The sequence below is a fragment of the Pieris rapae genome, chromosome 22, assembly GCF_905147795.1.
Source record: "Pieris rapae chromosome 22, ilPieRapa1.1, whole genome shotgun sequence".
In the NCBI taxonomy this organism is placed as follows: Eukaryota; Metazoa; Arthropoda; class Insecta; order Lepidoptera; family Pieridae; genus Pieris; species Pieris rapae.
In genome coordinates, this window is record NC_059530.1 from 1,813,935 (window position 1) to 1,824,545 (window position 10,611).

The window sequence follows — 10,611 nt, forward strand, 5'->3', positions numbered from 1 at the left end:
AAGACAGTGACGTCATTACGCACGCACCCCACTGTGACGTTAAACGTTGGAAGTTGGCCTGTGGAGCAGCAGACACTCTTGGAAAACACGGTTCAAGGAAAACTGAAGATTCGTTCCTGTCTGTGTACGGCAAGGATTACTCAAGGATCCTTCATCCTTGAGTAATCCATGCCTTAGACCCAAATAAATCGTCTTGAGGCACAGAATCAGATCAACTTACCTTCTTAAAACTTCCAAAACACTAAATAATACATCCAGTATTATTTATATCGCGCCAAAACACTAAATAATACATCTAGTATTATTTATATCGCGCCGAAACAGTGAGAAGCTTACCTTTTCTTCGTTTGATACTTCGGAACAGATTTCGTTGTGATACCAAATTTCATGTACATCTTCCGTTTCTTTTTCGCCTGTCTCAATTTTCTGTTTGCTTCTTTTCTTTTCATTTTCAAATATCTCTCATATATCTCGTCTTTTGATAATGTTCTGGGTGAGCCTTTTTTCGTATCGTCTGTCGGTGGAATGTTAAATTAGAAAATAACATGAGATATTGTTAAATACTTGATGTTTAATTTATATAAATAAAATTATTGCAAATACTGCATGGAAAACATGACATAAATCAATAATATACGGTAGGATGAAATCATATAAAGAAATTCCGTAATGAAAATAAAAAACCTAAAAAAACGATGACGTAACATAGGTGCGGCCAATACCGGTTAGAGCGGGACAGTACGCATACTGCGTATTCACATCTGTCTGGCGAGATCGAGTGCAGCTGTACTCGCTAGAGAGAGACAGACTATATAGGCGTGTTAGTCTGAGTCTGGTAGAGTGGTATATTGAATTAATATGAACGAAAAAACTTGAATTAATATCAAAGAAAACAATTACTGCATAAATAAACAATAATCAAGTAATTATAATAGCATAAGTTAATATAAAATGCTATGCCGCGGTTGTCTCCGAGTGCCACATTTTTTTATTTATGTGACCACGGATCTCCACTTGCTACGGTCGTGACCTCACTCGCCACATTTTCAAGACACCATGCATACTGGTCGGTTATGGGTAGATACTTTTAAGTTATCCTTTCTTAATACCTTCTGGATTTAGTCCAGGTGTGTAGCGCTAGGCCTACCTAAGGCTACCCATGATTACCTTGGATGATGTAAAATTACATTTAATATTTCTTTTTTTGACGCTCATAAGTGTACATTATAATACCTATATGAATAAATTTTGACTTTGACTTTGATCATCGGACATTGTGGCAACTTTAACTCTTCTCTAGTTCTCTCTCTTCAGTAGGTTGTTCATGTCAGCGCCGTGGTCAGCAAGGAAACATTTGGAGGTGACTATCTGTTTCCACCGGTTTTTGTCGAGCGCCTTTGCACATTGTTTAGGCGAAATAATGCAATTCATTGTCGGCATATGGTATGTATATATGTATATGTGTACGTGGGATTTGGGCCAAGCCCGATGTATTGGTACATTAAGGCGGACGTATTCTTAACATTCGTCTCCAGCACCAGTTAACAGAATACGGGGACTATTCTTAAAAGGCCGGCAACGCACTCGCGAGCCCTCTGGCATTGAGAGTGTCCATGGGCGGCGGTATCACTTAACATCAGGTAAGCCTCCTGCCCGTTTGTCCCTGTTCTATAAAAAAAGAAACTAATTTAGTTTTGTATTTTAAGAGCAAAATTAATAAGAAACTTAAGAATTACTAACCAAAACTGTCTTTAAAGGCCGAGTCGTATTTCTTTTTAATTCTACTATTATACATAAACTTTTTGTCTACTTCGTGCAACATGTTACAAAGGTGGATGATCGCATGGCTATCTTCTAGAATATTCCCGTAGAAGTATAACATCAAACTGACAGGTGCGACATTGGACGTAAGATTTTTATAATACCGCCTCTCTATGAAATTGTATAGTTCTAGCATTATCTGGTAGCGGAATATTATTTCGTGAGTCAAATAGCCAATTTCGTATTCTTTATTCTCTGTGTAAAGTGCTCGTATATCGTAGTAGTGCTTTATTTGTTTTATTCTGAAAAAGGAGTTAACGGATATTAATTAAAGTTTCATTTGCAGTGATCAAAAAATAAAAAATATTTACAACTCTCTATATGAAAGCTCTCAAAAATAAAACAAAACAACCAATTTTTTCACACACACACACACACACACACACACACACACACACACAGTTCACAGTTGACAACATTCAACTCAGCAGTTGTATTAGGTACATCTGAATGATATCGTGTCAAATTTTTAATTTTACGAGTCCTGTTCCCGCTAACAATGAGGTCAAGGTCGCTGTCCCATTCTACCGGGACCTCAAAGGCATGTAAAAAAAAAACACCGCTACAATATACTTAATGTGACCCTAAATCCCGTTTTGAACGGGGACTGCCCGTTTTTTTTTTTTAATTAGAGAGTCCTGGTATCCCCAAAATGAACTGTGGGGGACGCGAAATTCTCCCGTTTTCAGAAAGCGCGCGGAAATATGAGCAGTAGAAATAAAAATGTGCCAAGAGTTTTATTCTTATTTGAAATCGTCACCATATTAAAACAAATTTGTCCTTATGATAAACTAACATAACATTTTCGGTATCTATTTTGTGATTCGTAACTTTTAAGCCAACTAACTTTTTCTAAATAAATAAATTTGAAAGAGTGTTCTTTTTTCATTGACCTAAAATTAACTAATGTCTTGTTTTGAGGCAAAGAATAAAGTATACGCTAGATAGGAGATAGGCACATGTTCTCCTATTTACTCCCCATCTTCTACCCCTGGGATCTCTCGTTCTGCTATCTTCTCCTATAGCACTACATGCTCACAGAAAGATACCACTGCACTAAATACCATGCTGTTTATGCTCCATTGGAGTTTTTTTGTCGTTTATATATAATATAGCACGAGACGATTGTCACTAAATAAACTAAAACTACATAAACATAGTCATTATACATGTATTAAAACTGTAAATAAACTTGTAGTGTTTATAACTATTAATCAATTACCATCTAAAATCCGCAATATAGGTGTGATTGACAAATTCAAAAGGGCATAAAAGATGCATAGTAGACTAAAATTGAGACAGCAAATGGCGACGTGTATCTCGCTCGTATGTATATAAATATTATTTTTTTATTTATTAGGTCTACAACATCATACATATTACGAAATCTACTGATAAAATAAAATCTTCTATCTACTATGTACGACAATACAATATGTAAACATAAGTTTAGCAAAAAATAGGAAATAAAAAGTTTCTCATGTAAATAAAATTTTTTTTTTGTAATGAGAAATAAAAGCTCTTTAAACATTTAAACATACTTACGCGTTCTTATAGCTGACCTGCATGTATAGGCACGCTTGACCCTTATGGTCCATGTTGGCGTATGGCTCGTAGCCCCAGATTTCATCAAATCCCCAACCGAAGAGCCAATCAAAGATTCCTTTGCGCGTGCCATTGTATGTCTTGTTATATTGCATCGATATCAAATTTTTTACTGCGAACGGGTCGTATTCTATAAAAAGAATTTAGAAATCAGCCACAGCCATCTGCATTTTATTTATAGAACAGGGAGCAAACGGGCAGGAGGCTCACCTGATGTTAAGTGATACCGCCGTCCATGGACACTGTCAATGCCAGAGGGCTCGCGACTGCGTTGCCGGCCTTATAAGAATTGGTACGCTCTTTTCCTGAAGGCGAATTTGTTCGGAAATACTTCAGTCGGCAGCTGGTTCCACAAAGCTAATAATATTTACGCGACCATCAGAATAAATATACCATAAAATAAATATACATTATTAGAAAACAAATGTCATTTTAAATGATATCAATATACATACATCATACGTCACATAAACCCAACCAAACGCACATATGGGAACGTTATAAGAAAAATTGTAACAACAATTCCCATTTTGTAATAACCTATTTTTAAGTTCTAATTGTAATTTTAAGAAAATCTTTACTTTCATTTCTCAATATTTCCATTATTTTATTGCACTGCATTAAGATTTTAATTTTAAGAATTTGTACTTAGTTTTAAGACGCCGATTCCTCGGGGACGAGGTGGTTGAGGGAAAATTATTGTATCAAATAGCAAAACTGCCCTCAACCACCCTTGACTGACTCAAACATTGTTCTTTTACTTTATATAAATAACTTGTTCTGAAGAACTTATTAAAGCTTAGCTTCCTAGGGTGTAAGTCGCCGGGGAGGTAGGCCCACTAGACAAAAAAAAATTAAAAAAAAAAAACCTTTTGGTGTGGATCCAAATCTGGTATACAGAGCGGGAGTAAAATCATTCTTCATTGCTTCAACATCCTTTGGTACCTGCGCCTCATTTCCGAACACGTAACTCACCGGAATTATGACTGAAATATTAAAATAATTAAAATTTGTATAATGATGTGACCATGCAGCTCGAAGGGACATAATCTTTCTATATGTCACCCGTTCACGCTTTAATCTGATAACATATTCCCAGGAAATAGGTATAAATAATTTTCTGACTCACAGATTATATATATACAAGAAATTGCAATCATAATCTCGCATGAGTTGCATTCGCAACTGAACAAGATTACAGATTTGTTAACAAATTTAATGAGATTTGTGTATTTAATGATCTATTAAATTAAAATTGGCAACAAATTGATACCATACTGCTTTTTTTTGGATTATTTTAATCTACTTACGTTACAATAACCTATCTTAATCCATTTTAGGCCATCTGAGATGGACATCTTAATCGAAATATTAATAAAAGTGCGCCAATAACCAATCGACGGATTGTAATAGCCATCTGTCGATACAAGCTATCCATGGTAGGTCGAATCGGTGTATGTGGTTAGACCTTTATATGAAAATAACAGTTCAACTATGCCAATATCCTATCTTAAGATTTTAACTTACACCAGTTTTTAAAATAATTAAATAGTTATTTGATATGTTTTAAACAGAGACATGTATATTTTAGTATTATTTGTACGGTTTCATTAACTTTATTTGGTTTATATTGATTTTGAAATTTACACGATATATTTTATTTGCGATAAAATATATTGATATATGTATGATAGTGCCTTAACTCCAAAAATAAAACATCGAAATAAAAATATTTTATTATACGTCAAAATGATCTACGCTCGGTTTCCACAGACCAGCTCGCCTAAATTTATTCCTACCACTGAACCATGAAGGCTTTTTACTCTTGAGACGAGCCATCCTGCCCTGTTCCACATGGTCGGGATCTAGTGCTTCATACGCTTTCAGAGTATTGAAGAACATGGACTTTTCTAGAATTATTTCGTTATATGCACCTTCTGAAAATTAATACACTTTTTATTTGTACTTCATAACTGGAGGATCTCAATTTATTCAAAGATTCCATTTCTTAAATTCAGAATTTTTATTTGACACCAGAAGTTGGTTGGAGTTCGAAAAAGATTCAGTTGAGCTCAAGTGTATTGAGGCTCTGAAAAGAAGTTACTTTTTTACTACATAAGACATCACATCTTTAAATTTCTAAAAATCATTTGGCATTTGAGGTAGACTTTAAATTACTAGCTACTGAAGTATTTCCGAAATAATTGGACTTAGAGTTCTTGAAGAAAAGAGCATACTAATTTTAAATCACAGACCTCGCCAGTCCTTTGCCAATGTGAGTGTCCATGGGCGGCGGTATGTTAACGTCAGGTGAGCCAACTGCCCGTTTGCCCGCGGTTCTATAAAAAAGGCATTTTTCTAAAATATGTCAAAAAACGTACCAATCTTGAAGCATATTTCTCGCTATTTCACATAATCTATCGTAAAAGAACTAGATTTTTGACTATATTAGAAGTTATATATCTTTTGGCGCGATGGAGAAAAATGACAAGAGTGAATTTTTACGATGCACACACCAACACCTAAATTCGACATCCGAAAGTTGACATAGTCGACATGGAAATCGATAACTATGTTCCAGTTGTTTATTCTAGTATTATTATATTAAGATCACGTGTTTCGTAACAGTACAATTAAAAAGTGTGAATAAATAAATATTATTTTGATGTTTTTAAATCAATTTCATATACGACGGTGATAGTATTTACTAATAATTTATTTATTTAAATAAAATATTTTTGATTAATTGTAATATTTATCATTAATAGTTATTTTTTTCCATACGCAAAGAAGTATATCTTCTAACGCGTGTACATAAGTACACAATTTAGAAGTTACAAACAGCCAAGTTTAGTTTTTCATTGCTCTGTACTATTGTGGTTCATTTTTTATCAAAAAGTATAAACATATATAAATTTATTAAGATACTAAGCTATGACTGTTTATGAGACAACGTCGCGGTTTCTATTTTTAGTAAAATAACAACTAATTTTTAGTAAAAAGTTTTTTAGTAAAAGTAGCTTTTTCCAAAGCCTATTAGACGGGATAAAATCTGAAGAAATCTTATTCGCTTGTAATCATGATGACTGTCCTTCTATAAAAAGGTGTCTGACACTGGTCAACTAAGTTAGTAGTTCAAGTAGAAAACTCACGAATAACAGCCAGTATATTCATGAACTCCTCTATAGAATACTTCTTTTCTTTCAAATCAGGTATGGAAGAGTATTTCCTATACAGCTTCAGCATAAGGAGGAACCGTTCCAGGATTCCAGCAGCGATGGTACCCAGATCGTATCCAATACTATGTCTGTGTTCGTCTTGTATATTCCTTGCCTGGTTCAGTTTATATTTTGTGTCTGAAAAAATATACATATTACGGCAATGTTTTGGGTTTTAGCTAACCATGACATTATGGAGATGTTGATATTTTCCTCACTAAAGAGGATGTGTGGAAATATTTGAAAAGGCGGGAAGACGTTGAATTTCTTTAGCAGTTAAATTCAGATAAATTTATTAATAATTACAGTTTTCGTTTTTTCTGTTTTGTTTATATTTGTATATGGAATGTTTTAAAATATAATTTTGTTGTATGTTCTAAAATTATCATTAAATGTACCAAAACTGTTTAGTTTGAACCGATATTTCTGTAATAATATACTCGTATATAATAAGTTCGCCGGTTTAACTATTATAAATGCTTGTATTTCATTTTTTTTTAATTACAATTGTAACTTCTACTTGAAAGACTGTCAACCCTTCTGGCATGGGTATATGTAATGGATATACTTACCATTAGCTGTAAGTATTTTGTCAGATTGCAAAAAAAAAACTGCTTAATTTTGCTACTTTTATATTCATAGTGAAACGGAAATGTAACGAAAACGCTTTTAATATACCTTTAACTATTTCAGCCGTCATGTTGAGCAAGTGATTGTGCATGAGAGATCTCGCCCACTTATCTTCTCCGCTGTATCTCATACGACTCACACCTTTATTCCTCTCTTTTCCGTGAGTTAGAACAACAAAACCTGAGAAATGTAAAGTGAAGTATTCATCTAAGGGCGTTCTTAAGCGTAGCTGTCAGCTTATAAGTTTAAGGGCAATAGCAATAGATCGCAATTAAACTTAGCTTAAACTTTTCTTACGAAAAACTTTGCTTAGTTTACACTAAGCATAAACTATGATATATTATTTATAGACAATTTAACGGTGAAATTAAGCTAAGACAAAATGATAAAATAGAAAATTGATGTATGGAATACCTTCTTTATTATCCTTTAAAAAAGTATAACAATATCAAATATTTAAACGTCTGAAACGGTATGCATCTATCTTCTATATATATATTTTTTTTTTATAGAACGGGGCAAACGGGCAGGAGGCTCACCTGATGTTAAGTTATACCGCCGCCCATGGACACTCAATGCCGGAGGGCTCAATATAGGATTGAATAATATATATATATATATATATTCCTGTATATTGTGTCTAATAAAGTTCTTTCTATTGTGTCTATTATTGTATTGTGTTTATTTAATATTGAATTGCAATAATAAAAATATAAAATATATTTTTATTATTGCAATAACTAGAAATACTAGTAAACTTTTTGTACGGTTCCTGGGTCATCAGGTGGTAGAAATAATAGAAGATTTGTAGATTACCTTATATTCACCACTTCCGTATAACAATAGACTATGAGCGATATAATAAAATTATAATTAAACAATCGAAGAGAGTGCCGACGTCTGGCTATGCTCTCGGGGTGTAACTCCCATGACTTAGTTAAATGCAGATGAAGAGAGTGCCTGCGGACGGCTATACTCTCGGGACGTGACTCCGACGATTTAGGAAATCGTCCTGCTTATAAGTGATTCAAGTATATAGCCACAGCACGTACATACAGTGGAAATCTTCACGTTTGTAGCTGAGCATGATGTATGAGCCTTGGCACGTATATAGAGAAACATCACGCTATAAAACTAAGAAAACCTAAGTGAGCAAAATGTACAGCCTTGGCTCGTACACTTTTGAAAAAGTATTTTCAATGTGACAATAATATTGTTATGTAGAACGGAACGCATTGATTTTGACAACAGCAACAGTGAACTTGTAAAGTTTTTGGTAAGTCTTCGATTAAGCTTGAATATGGACTTAAGATTAAGCTAAGCACGCACTCAGAGAGATTCGCGGTTTTTTTTTTCTCGTGGGGAAATGTGTTACCTATACCCTCCCGCGGCACGGTTGCCTGTGAAGGGTTATGTGGGACTCGCCACTGTCCATACCCACAAAGACCCCACGGAGCCACCAACAATCGCCCGAGGCAGGACACGGTAACAGCTTAGCCTTGTCCGCATCCAGCCACGCGATCAGCCGTTACAACTCCCGGTCCTCTGCGGCCATGAATGAGCAAAGCTCAGCCAGGCAGTTTGCTCTATAAATACCGATTGTGACTTAACTCGAAAGTTAAGTCTGAGCAAAGTCTAAGTGCGCTCTATGGATCTTGCTCTAAATCTATTTTGATTGCATAATATCTTATACATTTGTACAATTGCATTTAAGAATCGGCTACAACATAAGCGAGAGCGGTTCGAATCGTCCTCTCCGAGCGACTTGATCCACTGGCATTGCGTCATCTTCAACGTGCGACTCTCATCCCTTTAAAAAACCATACTCCTTTAAAGGCCAGCACACACCCACTTTTGCGCTTTCGTGGTACGTGAGCAAATCCGGTTTTTAAATTCCGTACCATATGTTTTGAAAGATTGGAAGATACAGAGGTATTAGCGCTAACTGCAATCGAATAGCACCGATTGGGATCAGATAGCTGTAGACCTGTTTTTTTATATTTTTTCCTTATACATGATTATTCTTCTGTGCCTGATGTATTGAATTTCGAGTCTTTTTTAAATTGCTTTAATTTGTGCCAACTGAATTTTGAGTCTAAGTCTGATTCCAATACGTCAAAAATGTGTTGAATTTTGACAAATGACAGTCGTAGTTCGCTAAATCTCGTTTCTGACTCTCACATCAGTCATGGTTCTCGCTGTATTTTACTTCAAGGTAAACACAAGGACAGTAATTATCAAAACGTCAAATCAATGGACAAAAGCAATAGAGGAATTACTTTTATCTCTATGAAATATGAGATAAATGATAAATGTTATATTTATCATTGTTATCGCAAAAAAAATATTTCTGTAAAATGTTCTGAAACCTAGGATAAGATATACATAATTAAAACTTCAGAAGTACACGATAAAACAATTGCGCAACAAATATTTATTATGAGGTAATTTCCAAAAACGAAATGCCAAGTCTGGCGTATCTTTTCTTCACTTGGGGAAATGCTTTGCGCATACGCGGACGTGACTGCATAGTGCCTCCTATGTGGGGCTCGCTATTGTCCCTCCATACGCGGGATGCGGTGACAGCAGAGCGTTACCCGCTTACAGACACGGCATGACGGTTGCATCTGCCTCATCACGCCTATTTTTGCTTTTTATTATTGTCGGTTGCAGCAAGTACCCTTGTGAAATTGGGCCGTTCGCTTTTGCAGTAACAGCTAGGGGAGATCGAGTCCAGTACTTGCGGAGAACTTCCAAGTACCTTTGACTTCCCACTTGTACACTTTTTAGATAGTGAGGATTTGTTGAGCGCGTCGCGCATTTCAAGTCTTATGTACTACCTGTAAATTCAACCATTGAACCTATTCGACTTAAATAGTTAAGAAAAGAGTGCCAATTCTTTAACGCACTCATGATCCCTCTAGCATTGAGAGTATCATCACTTTAGATCAGCATCTGCCCATTTTCCCCTGATATGTAAAAAAAGCATATCGCTATTGGGAGTACTAGTCTACCGGCCTGCGTGGTTTGGTTTGTGATACGTAATATTAACTAAAATCTAATTAAATACTTCCTTATAAAATACCTTAATTTCCTAATGATATCTAAGATAAATATCTCACATAACTAAATTGTTATATTTGATTGTGTATATTGATGTTATCATATTTACAGCGGCATTACCCTGAAACGCGCTTAGAAAGTTTCCGGATTAAACAAATCTGGACTTCGGCAACGGAACGGCTGGCTAAACTTAACTGGGAGTCTCCTGTATCCAGGATATTCCCCACACCTTGAACTTGCTTAAATGGCCTTCCTACATAATCAGGATGCAACA